Source organism: Pseudophryne corroboree, unplaced genomic scaffold (genome assembly GCF_028390025.1).
Source record: "Pseudophryne corroboree isolate aPseCor3 unplaced genomic scaffold, aPseCor3.hap2 scaffold_90, whole genome shotgun sequence".
Taxonomy (NCBI): domain Eukaryota; kingdom Metazoa; phylum Chordata; class Amphibia; order Anura; family Myobatrachidae; genus Pseudophryne; species Pseudophryne corroboree.
Genome location: NW_026970479.1, coordinates 2,122,680 through 2,136,995, shown reverse-complemented (window position 1 = coordinate 2,136,995; position 14,316 = coordinate 2,122,680). Strand labels below are relative to the sequence as shown.

The window sequence follows — 14,316 nt, the reverse complement described above, 5'->3', positions numbered from 1 at the left end:
AATTTGGCTGTGAATTGAACTCCTCGATCTGAGATAATTTCTTCAGGAAGACCGTGGAGTCGGAAGATCTCTTGTATGAATACTTGAGCCAACTTGGAAGCTGACGGAAGACCGGTGAGAGGAATGAAGTGTGCCATCTTGGTGAACCGGTCAACTACCACCCAGATGGTATTGAACTTGTTGCACATGGGTAAGTCTGTAATGAAATCCATCGACAAGTGGGTCCATGGTCGACGGGGAACGGATAGTGGAACCAGTTGCCCCGCAGGCGACTGGCGGGATACTTTATGTTGGGCACACTTTGGGCAAGATGCAATAAACTCCAAGACGTCCTTTTTCAGAGTTGGCCACCAATAGGACCTAGAGATAAACTCCAGGGTTTTTTGGATACCTGTATGTCCGGCAAAACGGGAAGCATGGGCCCAATGCATGAGCTTCTTCCTTAGCATCGGCTTCACAAAACTTTTCCCTGATGGGGGCGTAGAGTCCATCCCTACCGTGGAGAATGCCAACGGACTTATAATAGGATGCTTGTCTGAAGACTCTGACTCATTTTCTTGCTCCCATGAGCGGGAAAGGGCATCGGCCTTGCGATTCTGAGAGCCCGGACAGAACTGGAGTTTAAAGTCGAACCTGGAAAAGAAAAGTGCCCATCTGGCCTGACGAGGGTTGAGACATTGTGCGCCTTTCAAATATAGAACGTTCTTGTGGTCTGTAAGGATGGTGATTGAATGAGAAGCTCCCTCCAACAGATATCTCCACTCCTCTAGAGCGAGCTTGATGGCTAGCAACTCCTGGTCGCCAATGGCATAGTTGCGCTCCGCTGGGGAGAACTTCCGTGAAAAGAAACTGCAAGGATGTAAATGGCCATCTTTAGCCCTCTGAGATAACACCGCTCCTACTCCAACGGAGGAGGCATCCACCTCTAGGATGAAAGGAGAGTCGATGTCAGGCTGTTTCAGGACAGGCGCAGAGATGAACCTCTGTTTTAAAAGATGAAAAGCTTGCATGGCTTCTTCAGACCACTTGGACGGGTTAGCACCCTTCTTGGTGAAAGCAGTAATAGGCGCCACAATGGTGGGAAAGTCTCGTATAAACTTTCGGAAATAATTGGCGAACCCTAAGAACCTCTGGACCCCTTTGAGGGTTAAGGGTACTGGCCAATTCTGAATTGCTTGTAGTTTCTCAGGATCCATCTCTAGTCCGAAACCGGACACAATGTACCCTAGAAACGGAATGGACTTGACTTCAAAGACGCATTTCTCTAATTTGCAATAGAGATGATTGACACGGAGACGGGACAGAACCTCCTTTACCCAAAAACGATGTTCCTCTAAATTGTTGGCAAAAATGAGGATATCATCTAGATAGACCACGACATGACGGTATAGAATGTCTCTGAAGATCTCATTGACGAAATGCTGGAAGACAGCTGGAGCATTGCTCAATCCGAAGGGCATGACGAGGTACTCATAATGTCCGTCACGGGTGTTAAATGCGGTCTTCCACTCGTCACCCTCACGGATCCGGATGAGATTGTATGCACCTCGCAAGTCCAGCTTTGTAAAGATGGTAGCTCCGCTAACTCTGTCAAAGAGCTCAGTAATCAGGGGTAAAGGATAACGGTTCTTGATGGTAATGTCGTTCAAACCTCTGTAGTCGATGCACGGCCGCAGACCACCATCTTTCTTTTTTACAAAAAAGAAGCCTGCGCCGGCTGGAGAAGAAGAAGGTCGAATGAACCCCTTTGCTAGGTTCTCTTTAATATATTCCTCCATAGAATGCGTCTCAGGCAGAGACAACGGATAAGTTCGGCCTCGAGGTGGAACCTTCCCTGGAACGAGATCAATCGGACAGTCCCATTCTCTATGAGGAGGAAGGATATCAGCAGAAGCTTTACTGAACACATCCGTGAAATCTTGATATGGAGGAGGTGGAACATCAGACGACCTGGGGGAGGAAGAACAGACAGGCAATACTTTAAACAAACATGTCTCAGCACAGGAGGAACCCCATGCCAGGATTTGCGTAGTCGTCCAATCAATTGTAGGATTGTGAAGACGGAGCCATGGAAGGCCCAGGACCACAGGATGTGTGGCTCTTGGAATCACTAAAAAAGAAATAAGTTCGGAATGAAGAACTCCCACTCTCAGACGAACTGGTAGAGTCCTTAAAGAAAAAACTGCATCAAAAATTTTGCTGCCATCCACGGCAGTTAAAGAAATGGACGAAGGAAGTCTCTCGGTGGGTAGGGACCACCGTTTAACATAGGCTTCGGTAATAAAGTTCCCAGCTGCTCCGGAATCAAGGAGGGCAATGACGTTCCGATAACGTTGAGCAACTTGAAGCGAGACTGGGAGATTACAATCTTGAGAAGATGGAGAGGAGATCATTACTCCTAGCCGGCCCTCTCCTTGGCGAGCTAGGATTTGAAGTTTCCCAGACGTTTGGGACAGGCATTAATGGTGTGAGACGGAGCTGCACAATAGAGACAGAGAAACTCGGAGAGACGTCTTCGGCGCTCAGCAGGGGTTAAACGGGAACGGCCAAGTTGCATGGGCTCATCTTTAGATGGTGACAGTTGACGAGGAGGAGGAGCAGAAGATTTTGGAGCAGATGATCTTCCACGCTCAGTTGCTCTCTCTCTGAAACGTAAATCAACTTTCGTGCAGAGTGAGATTAGCTCATCTAACTTAGAAGGTAAGTCTCTGGTAGCTAACTCATCTTTAATACGCTCAGATAAGCCATGCCAGAATGCAGCATACAGGGCCTCGTCGTTCCATGCCAGTTCGGATGCCAGGATCTGGAACTGTATCAGATATTGTCCTACAGTACGTGACCCCTGGCGTAAACGGAGAATCTCGGATGAAGCTGAGGTTACCCGGCCTGGCTCGTCGAAGATGCGCCTGAATGTTGACACGAAGGCAGTGTAGGAAGATAGCAGGGTGTCGGACCTCTCCCATAACGGTGATGCCCAATCAAGGGCTGAGCCACTGAGAAGAGAAATAATGTAGGCAATTTTTGTACGGTCACTGGGAAAATTGCCAGGTTGTAGCTCAAACTGAATCTCACACTAGTTGAGAAATCCCCTGCAGAATCTTGGAGATCCGTCAAATTTTGCTGGCGTTGGAAGATGAAGACGTGGAGCAGAAATGGGTAAGGTGGGTGGGGTTATAGCTGGAGTCACTGTGGTTGACGCACCAGACGCGCCTGATCCACGGAGAGTTGTCTGAATCCCATCCAGCCGAGTAGAGAGATCCTGGAGACAGCGGATGATGTGGCCCTGTGCAGCCTCCTGATGTTCTAGTCGGGCTGCCAGTTCTTGCATCGGCCTGGCCGCTTGATCCTGGTCTCCGGCTGGATTCATTTGGTCAGTGCTTACTGTCACAACTGAGGGCCTGAGCTGACGGGAGGCAGCCTCAGTTGTAGGGGCTGAGATGTACCGGAACCTGGGAGGTTGTATCAGACCCCTGGACATGTAAGTAACATAAATAATAAATGCCCGAAGGCGTGACCACGACAACTTGGATAAAAGTCAATGATGTTTATTATGACAACTCCGCAACACAGCAGCAGTAAAAGAAAACGTAAAAGTCAGCAAAGAATAAATACAGTTCCTGGGTACTACAGGATGGCAGGAGCCACAGGGCACTGGTAGTGTGAGATAGCTCTTATGATCTTCTAGATGGAAAGTCCTTACCAGGCCCGACTGTAGCAATGGAGATAACCCAGGATTGTGCCAGCTGGTGTTCCAGGAAAAGCTGGGTTGCTGAAGATAAAACAGCTGCTGTGGATACTGGCTGGAACCAGACTGTTGTTAGCACGGAGTGGATACTGGCTGGAACCAGTTAAATAATAAATGAACTTGGGAGCGATGAAATATGAACTGAAATGTAGAACTTGAGAGCGGAGAAATAATAATACCGGTGGAGAGTGGTAAAGTGTAGAAAGGACACCGGCCCTTTAAGGGAAGCTGTACTCTGCTGGAAGCTGAGCTGGAAGCAGGTAATGTTGTAGCTGGAAACAGATGAATCCACAATGGATTGGAGAGTCAGGCTACACCGCAGGTGGAATGCTGGTGCGGGTCTCTATGGTGGAAGTCTTGAGACAGGAGCTGGAACCTGGAAGACAATCACAGGAGAGAGACAAACAGGAACTAGGTTTGACAACCAAAGCACTGACGCCTTCCTTACTCAGGCACAGTGTATTTATACCTGCAGCAAGGAAGGGATTGGCTAGGCAATTATGCAGATTATCAATACTGAGAACAGATTGGTGGAAATGATCAGCTGACAGAATCCAAGATGGCTGCGCCCATGCAGACACTTGGAGGGAAGTTTTGGTTTGTAATCCATGTGGTAATGAAAACAGTAATGGCGGCGCCGGCCACCGGAGACAGGAGGCGCCAGGCTGACAGATGCACATCCAACCACGCGGACACGGCGGAGGCCGCGGGAGACGCCATGCCAGGTGTAATATGGCGTTTACTGTGACAGCGTCCCAGAGTGACAGGAGAGAATACAGGAATGTACACATCAGGATAACAGATGGGATCCGGTCCTGGAGCGCTGAGCCAGCCTTAGGAGGCATCTGATGGGTAAGAAATGGTGTCCAGATACCCGGATCGTGACAGAAGCCTGGTGAGAAATCTGCTTTCTTTCATTCAAATTTGGTGCTCACTTTGAGCTGAATGAGAACTGCTGGCATGGCACTCAGGCGACAGGTGGAATCTTGGTCATGCTCTGGTTTCTCTTCAGAACTAACAAATATTTCGCCTTTTATTAAAGATTTCCGTGGAGAGGAGCAAAACTGAGTTTTATCTCAATTTTTGCATGCCCCATATTATTGGGGTTTCTTTTATCAGTTTAAAGACAGAACGAGTGTGCTTTCTTGTTAGCTTTAATGTAAGTTTATTTGCATAACAATGACAGTAAATGTTTGTTTCTTTTCAAACAGAACTTTCTTGACCATGCTACTTGCTTGAAAGATCTGGGAGCACATGGAAAACAGTACAAACCATGCAGTATCACAAGAGCCCTTATTTGATCTTTCATGAAGATAGAGCAGAATTGAGGACACGTCAACAATTTCTGCCAAAGGTGGTTCATCTTTCCACATGGTGCCTTTGGCCACTGACACCTTCGTTGAGTCAAAGTCTCTGGCTGTGGTCAGAACTTTGAAAATTTATGTCACCAGAACGGTTCAGATTAGGAAAACAGAGGCTCTGTTTGTCCTGTATGCTCCCAACAGGATTGGGTGTCCTGCTTCCATGCAGACCATTATGCGCTGAATCTGTGGTAAGATTCAGCATGCTCATTCCACGGCAGGATTGCCGTTACTGAATTAGGTGAAGACCCATTCTACTAGAAAGGTGGGTTCATCCTGGGCAGCTGGTCGGGGAGTCTCAGCATTGCAACTTTGCCGAGCAGCTATTTAGTAAACACTTTTGCTAAGTTTTACAAGTTTGATACCTTGGCTGATGATAACCTCAAGTTGGGTCATTCGGTGCTGCAGAGTCGTACGCACTCTCCCACCCGTTCAAGAGCTTTGGTATAACCCCATGGTTCTTAATGTGACCCCAGCATCCTCTAGGTCGTATGAGAAAATAGGATTTTAATACCTACCGGTAAATCCTTTTCTCTTAGTACGTAGAGGATGCTGGGCACCCGTCCCAGTCCATACTGTGTCTGCAGTTATTACTTGTGGTTATACACATGTTGTGTTACGGTTCTGGTCAGCTTTTTGCTGCAATTGTTCATGCCGTTGGCTTGTGTTCTGTTGAATGCCACGTTCTGCGGCATGCTTAAGGTGTGAGCTGGTAAGATGCTCACCTTAGTTTAACAATAAATCCTTTCCTCGAAATGTCAGTCTCCCTGGGCACAGTTCCTATAACTGGAGTCTGGAGGAGGGGCATAGAGGGAGGAGCCAGTCCACACCCTTTGAAAGTCTTAAAGTGCCCATGTCTCTTGCGGATCCCGTCTATACCCCATGGTTCTTAATGTGACCCCAGCATCCTTTACGGACTAAGAGAAAAGGATGCCCTTGTGTACTATCCTGACTTCTCCTCCCGTCTGCTTACTTTGTGCCTTCCAACGCACAATGCGAACTACAGGTGGTGCTGCAGGGCCCACACCCTTTTACTTGCCTTACAGAGCAGCTCTGGAGCTGTTACAGTGCCCAGCTGCTGCAAGAAATCAGCATGAATGCTTCAGGGGATTGGGCATGGCCAACATGAGCCCCACACCAAAGGAGGGTGGGGGTGTTTAATGCGAACTAGGGGTCATCCAAGCACTGCAAAAGGCCGCCATGCCCTGCATGCCCCTTTTCTCTTTTTATATGCAGATGAGGGTTCCAGCCAACTTTGGCCCACTGCTTGGATGACATCACCGTATGCAAATCCGTCTGCTGCAGACCTTCCCCCAGGAATGCTTGTACTAGTTGTTGTATATGGTTTGATATTTGATGGTGCTTCAGTATTAGGCAGCCTTCCGCCCTCCCATGTTCATCTGAAAAGATGTGGTCTCCCTGCAGTTGTTGTCCCCAGACGAGAGTTCCCTTGTGCTTCCTCAGTTGAATCTCCTTAACTTGACGGGGGAGGGGCTGCCCGAGCTGCCACCCTCCCCAGCCCTATCCCAACTCATACTTATTTTACATATTAGATCTCTTGATCATGAAGATTGTTCTCACAGGGTTAGGTTCATCCATTATATTTTAAAATAGGAAGGTACAAATTACATATTTGAATTGCATCTATGTGCTGGATTCAAATGCCCCCCCCCCCTTCCTTTCTCAATTGTGCCCGTCAGCAGCTATTCTAAGGTTGCTGCCAATGGGTGTGACACATTAATTTCTTCTGTGGGGTACACTGGACTCCACAAGGATTCACATTGGGGTGTAGAGTAGGATCTTGATCTGAGGCACCAACCGGCTCAAAGCTTTTGACTGTTCCCAAGATGCTCAGCGCATCCTCCTCTATAACCCCGCTTCCATGAACAGGGAGCTCAGTTTGTAGTTGGTGCCTTCAGTAGCAGGCCACTTAACAGGGGCCTGCCTCAGGCAGCCTATTCTTAGCTATTAATTTTGACAAGAAAAGAAGAACTTGTTTTATGAGAATCTACAAGGGCTGCAGCAGGCTAGGTCTAATAGACATCTTTACTGCAGCTTCATCACTCCCAGCGGCGCTGTATACTCCCGTGCCCTGGTTGCTGGGTCACTGCAGCGGAGGCTCCGGTTTCTTCCTAAGGTCAGTGACACACACACCGCCCTTCCGGATCACGAGGCCGCTGATTAAGGGGAGCGTGGCCGTAGGGGGTGGGCCGTGTGCGCACTGGGGTGGACACTGATTACTGGGCAGCCGCTCCACTAGCCACCAGGTACAGTTAAGGAGCACAGGTCTGGGGGTTTTTCTCCTATATTAACCCAATTTTGTACTGCCCGCAGCGCATTGTGATAGGTAATAGGGCCTGATTCAGGTTGGATTGCAATCACAATAAGCGATCCAACTGCAAAAATTGCTAAGAGCATACGCATGTGCCTGCATGCGATCGCCTCTGCCTGTCAATCGGGGCAGGGGGGGAGAGTGGGGTCAGCAACACTCCATTTCCAAGTCAGGGATGGAGCAGTGCGGGGGCAAGGCTTCAAAATGGGGTCTGCAATGGAGGAGACACAGGGGGCGTGGTCACAGCGGCTGTATGACATCACATTCAGCCGCTGTAATCACAAAAATGGTGGCGGCTTCCTGCGCGCACATACAGTCTGCACCAGCAGGAGGCTACACCATTGTTTATGATCACGCTGAACTGCAGTGCGACTGCAATTACAGCATGGTCAAGAAGGGAGGTGTCATACTGGGTGGCCATGCCCTGTCACTGTGCAGGAGCCAGCACCGCTTACACACTAGTCCCCGGGTGCAGCCCCCAACCCCCGGGACACCCGGAGCAACAAAATGTAGATTCAGGCCACCAGGCCACGCCCCTACCTATGAAATAATGCCTCCTTTTTACCATTGCGCTGCTTATTTGCACGCACTGCATTACAATCTCCCTCGCCACCTCTCTGGGTGTCACCAGTGATAGTGACACCTCTGAAATGCTTGTAGCAGCTGGTCCAAAGATCTATGCCTCGAGCCCTGAGTGTTTGCCCTTGTGACTTGTTGATCATCATAGCGAAGCAGATGCTTACAGAAAACTGCAGGGGCTTAGATTGAAAATAAAAAAAATTGATGGGTATAAGGTAGAGAGGAGCGGGTTCGGTTCTCCGAGAACCGAATTCCCCACGAACTCCACGTGGTTTACACTGGTCTGAGGCAGGCTCGGTTGTTCCCGCCTGACTCGGAAAACCTGAACAAGGGAAAATGTCATCATCCCGCTGTCGGATTCTCGCGAGATTCGGATATTATATATAGAGCTGCGCGTTGCCGCCATTTTTACTCGTGCATTGAAGAGAGAGCGGAGAGGACGTGGCTATGTTCTCTCAGTGGAAATCTCAATATCAGTGCTCAGTATCAGTGGTTACTTATTGCTGCTCAGTAATACTAGTAGTGTGTCTCTCCTGCTCAGTGTCAGTTCTCAGTAGTATCCTCATCAGTGCTCAGTATCACTGTTCATTGTCTTGTGCTGCATTGTGTTGCTCAGCATACTACAGTACATTACTAATAGTCCAGTGCTGCATCTTGCTGCTCAGTGTCAGTTCTAGTATCCTCATCAGTGCTCACTATCACTGCTCATTGCATTGTGGTGTTCTGTATACTACAGTAATATAGTAACATATAGTAACATAGTTTTTGAGGTTGAATAGAGGCAAATTGCCCATCGTGTTCAACCTGTTTTAAGTTGTGATGATTCTACATACTTGCTGAATAATGTTTTATGACTAGTTAGCTACTATAACTCATGTTACCCCCGGATTAACCATGTTGATATTTTAAGTATTATAACCTTGGATAGCTTTTTCATTCAGAAATGTATCCATTCCTTTTTTAAATCCAATTACAGAGTCCGCCATTACCACCTTCCCTGGCAGGGAATTCCACATCCTGATTGCCCTAACAGTGAAGAACCCTTTCCTCCATTGCATTCTGAACTTTCCTCCAGTCGCAGCGAGTGACCACGTGTTCTTTTAATAAATAATTCCTCTGATAACTCTTTGTTATGTATCTTTACATATTTGAAGATATTAATAATATCTCCTCTTAGGCACCTCTTTTCTAGTGTATACATATTCAGCCTAGTAAGTCTTTCCTTATAGTCCAGTACTTTTAGGCCTTTAATCAATTTAGTCTTCAGGATCTCTCGGACTTCCATGAGCAGCAGAGTAGTGCAATGGAAGGATGCTGGGCCCATAACCCAGAGGTCGATTAATCGAAACTATCCTCTGCTATGTGCATTTTTTTTTTATAATTAAAGTAATCAAAAACTGGGATTGATATTTTGGCTCTTTCATTTTTACTTAAAGTACAATAACTTTTATCATTTTAATTTGTTTTAATAGTATATTGACAGCATTGTTTTCTTTAAAAAATCCACTTAATTTTCTTTACCCTATTACTGAAATGGTAATTGACAAAAACAAACTACATTGTCACCAGAAGAGCAATGCAAAATGTACAAGTGATATATTAAAATCATCTTCCATCTTGAATTTCAATGATGCATTGGGACAACAATTTTGTGAGAAACATCTTCACCCATAAAGAAAGATTTTCTTAATTCCTTATCTGTGTGCTGATTAGATATTACCTTGTTTTCACATTAAACAGACTTCCACATGAGAAAGCAGCAAGGATGCAGTAACGTTTATGTGTCCTGGTGTAAACCTGTATTTTTTCAGTAGACATTGAAATGAGGATGCATCTTGCTGCCTTTCCAATGTAGCAAGTTTAATTCAGTAATAGGTGAAAAAACATTCCTACAAAGGTGTTAATCAGAGACTTGGCTTTGTGGACACTTTTCAGAGAGCAAATTTGTTAGCATAAAAATAAAGTCAGAAAATGAAGAGCTGTTTAATCACTCAATTGGACTTTTCTGCCAGCATAGTTTTTTTTTCTCTGCAACCCACTGCTAAATTGTGCTTCCTAGCTGTTTTTTATAAAATCACTTAATCAAATCTAACTCTGATTACATCAGAGAAGGCCAGGTACCCTACACCATAAGAGGGGGTTTGAAATTTTGACTTGTCTACTTAAAGATCACCAAAATCTGATCACAAGGTCAATTACATCCCTGGGTGGGATTGAACCACCAACCTTTTGGTTAATAGCCAAACATGCTAACCGATTGCACCACAGAGACACCTCGCAAAAGTCCATTCTGACAAAGGCTAATAAGCATTCATCTAGAACGTTTCCTAGAAAAACTTTAAAAAGTCAATAATCTGGAGAGTTTTTGTAAGAAACACATTGCTACTTTCCCATGATGAGTGAGTGCTTCAGGATCTCTTGCACTTACATGAGCAGCAGAGTACTGCAACGGAAGCATGCTGGGCCCATAACCCAGATGTAGGCAGATTGAAACTATCTTCTGCTATATGCATTGTTTTTTGTTAATTAAAGTAATCCAAAACTGGGATTGATATTTTGGCTCTTTTATTTTTACTTAAAGTACAATAACTTTTACCATTTTAATTTGTTTTAATAGTAAATTGACAGTATTGTTTTCTTTCAAAAATCCACTTAATTTTCTTTACCCTATTATTAAAATGGTAATTGACAAAAACAAACTACATTGTCACCAGAAGAGCAGTACAAAATGTACAAGTGATATATTAAAATCATCATTCCAGCTTGAATTTCAATGATGCTTTGGTGCAACAATTTTGTGAGAAACATCTTCACCCATAAAGAAAGATTTTCTTAATTCCTTACCTGTGTGCTGATTAGATATCACCTTGTTTTCACATTAAACAGACTTCCCCATGAGGAAGCAGCAAGGATGCAGTGACGTTTATGTTTCCTGGTGTCAACCTGTATTATTTCAGTAGACATTGAAATGAGGATGCATCTTGCTGCCTTTCCAATGAAGCAAGTTTAATTCAGTAATAGGTGAAAAACCATTCCTACAAAGGTGTTAATCAGAGACTTTACTTTGTGGACACTTTTCAGAGAGCAAATTTGTTAGCATAAACATAAAATCAGAAAATGAAGAGCTGTTTAATCACTCAATTGGACTTTTCTGCCAGCATAGTTTTTTTTCTCTGCAACCCACTGCTAAATTGTGCTTCCTAGCTGTTTTTTTATAAAATCACTTAATCAAATCTAACTCTGATTACATCAGAGAAGGCCAGGTACCCTACACCATAAGAGGGAGTTTGACATTTTGACTTGTCTACTTAAAGATTACCAAAATCTAATCACAAGGTCAATTACATCCATGGGTGGGATTGAACCACCAACCTTTTGGTTAATAGCCAAACATGCTAACCGATTGCACCACAGAGACACCTCGTAAAAGTATATACTGACAAAGGCTAATAAGCATTCATCTAGAACGTTTCCTAGAAAAACTTTAAAAAGTCAATAATCTGGAGAGTTTTTGTAAGAAACACATTGGTACTTTCCCATGATGAGTGAGTGCTTCAGGATCTCTTGCACTTACATGAGCAGCAGAGTACTGCAACGGAAGCATGCTGGGCCCATAACCCAGAGGTAGGCAGATTGAAACTATCCTCTGCTATATGCATTGTTTTTTGTTAATTAAAGTAATCCAAAACTGGGATTGATATTTTGTCTCTTTTATTTTTACTTAAAGTACAATAACTTTTACCATTTTAATTTGTTTTAATAGTATATTGACAGTATTGTTTTCTTTCAAAAATCCACTTAATTTTCTTTACCCTATTATTAAAATGGTAATTGACAAAAACAAACTACATTGTCACCAGAAGAGCAGTACAAAATGTACAAGTGATATATTAAAATCATCTTTCCAGCTTGAATTTCAATGATGCTTCGGTGCAACAATTTTGTGAGAAACATCTTCATCCATAAAGAAAGATTTTCTTAATTCCTTACCTGTGTGCTGATTAGATATCACCTTGTTTTCACATTAAACAGACTTCCCCATGAGGAAGCAGCAAGGATGCAGTGACGTTTATGTTTCCTGGTGTCAACCTGTATTATTTCAGTAGACATTGAAATGAGGATGCATCTTGCTGCCTTTCCAATGAAGCAAGTTTAATTCAGTAATAGGTGAAAAACCATCCCTACAAAGGTGTTAATCAGAGACTTTACTTTGTGGACACTTTTCAGAGAGCAAATTTGTTAGCATAAACATAAAATCAGAAAATGAAGAGCTGTTTCGTCACTAAATTGGACTTTTCTGCCAGCATAATTTTTTTTCTCTGCAACCCACTGCTAAATTGTGCTTCCTAGCTGTTTTTTTATAAAATCACTTAATCAAATCTAACTCTGATTACATCAGAGAAGGCCAGGTACCCTACACCATAAGAGGGGGTTTGAAATTTTGACTTGTCTATTTAAAGATCACCAAAATCTGATTACAAGGTCAATTACATCCCTGGGTGGGATTGAACCACCAACCTTTTGGTTAATAGCCAAACATGCTAACCGATTGCGCCACATAGACACCTTGCAAAAGTAGATACTGACAAAGGCTAATAAGCATTTATCTAGAACGTTTCCTAGAAAAACTTTAAAAAGTCAATAATCTGGAGAATTTTTGTAAGAAACACATTGGTACTTTCCCATGATGAGTGAGTGTTTCAGGATCTCTTTCACTTACATGGGCTATTAACCAAAAGGTTGGTGGTTCAATCCCACCCAGGGATGTAATTGACCTTGTGATCGGATTTTGGTGATCTTTAAGTAGACAAGTCAAAATTTCAAACCCCCTCTTATGGTGTAGGGTACCTGGCCTTCTCTGACGTAATCAGAGTTAGATTTAATTAAGTGATTTTATAAAAAACAGCTAGGAAGCACAATTTAGCAGTGGGTTGCAGAGAAAAAAATAACATTTTAAACCTACCGGTAAATTTTTTTTCTCGTAGTCCGTAGAGGATGATGGGGACTCCGTAAGGACCATGGGGGATAGACGGGCTCCGCAGCAGACATGGGCACTTTAAGAAAGACTTTAGATCTGGGTGTGCACTGGCTCCTCCCTCTATGCCCCTCCTCCATACCTCAGCATCTTTGCTGTTTTCTCATGTGGAAGTCTGTTTAATGTGAAAACAAGGTGATATCTAATTAGCACACAGGTAAGGAATTAAGAAAATCTTTATTTAAGGGTGAAGATGTTTCTCACAAAATCGTTGCCCCAATGCATCATTGAAATTCAAGCTGGAAAGATGATTTTAATATATCACTTGTACATTTTGTATTGCTCTTCTGGTGACAATGTAGTTTGTTTTTGTCAATTACCATTTTAATAATCGGGTAAAGAAAATTAATTGGATTTTTGAAAGAAAACAATACTGTCAATATACTATTAAAACAAATTAAAATGGTAAAAGTTATTGTACTTTAAGTAAAAATAAAAGCTAAAATATCAATCCCAGTTTTGGATTACTTTAATGAACAAAAAAAAAATGCATATAGCAAAGGATAGTTTCAATCTGCCTACCTCTGGGTTATGGGCCCAGCATGCTTCCAGTGCAGTACTCTGCTGCACATGTAAGTGCAAGAGATCCTGAAGCACTCACTCATCATGCGAAAGTACCAATGTGTTTCTTCATTGGTTGCTGGAAGAAACATCTTACAAAAACTCTCCAGATTATTGACTTTTTAAAGTTTTTCTAGGAAACGTTCTAGATGAATGCTTATTAGTCTTTGTCAGTATGTACTTTTTGAAAAGTGTCTCTGTGGCGCAATCGGTTAGTGTGTTCAGCTATTAATCAAAAGGTTGGTGGTTCAATCCCACCCAGGGACGTAATTGACCTTGTGATCAGATTTTGGTAATATTTAAGTAGACAAGTCAAAATTGCAAAACCCCTCTTATGGTGTAGGGTACCTGGCCTTCTCTGATGTAATCAGAGTTAGATTTGATTAAGTGATTTTATAAAAAAAAACAGCTAGGAAGCACAATTTAGCAGTGGGTTGCAGAGAAAAAGAAAAATGCTGGCAGAAAAATCCAATTGAGTGATTAAACAGCTCTTCATTTTCTGGCTTTATTTTTATGATAACAAATTTGTTCTCTGAAAAGTGTCCACAAAGCCAAGTATCTGAATAACATCTTTGTAGGGATGGTTTTTCACCTATTACTAAATTAAACTTGCTTCATTGGAAAGGCAGCAAGATGCATCCTCATTTCAATATCTACGGAAATAATACAGGTTGACACCAGGAAACATTAACGCCACTGCATC

The 14,316-nt window shown here is 43.5% G+C and overlaps 2 non-coding genes across 2 annotated transcripts; one reads left to right on the top strand and one right to left on the bottom strand.

The window, feature by feature from the left end:
• Positions 1-4,737: 4,737 nt before the first annotated feature.
• LOC135044795 (U5 spliceosomal RNA) lies at positions 4,738-4,853 on the top strand. The gene has a single exon (XR_010237334.1). It is a non-coding gene; the product is annotated as a U5 spliceosomal RNA (small nuclear RNA).
• Positions 4,854-10,215: 5,362 nt separating this feature from the next.
• TRNAN-AUU (transfer RNA asparagine (anticodon AUU)) lies at positions 10,216-10,289 on the bottom strand. The gene has a single exon. It is a non-coding gene; the product is annotated as a tRNA-Asn (tRNA).
• Positions 10,290-14,316: the final 4,027 nt, after the last annotated feature.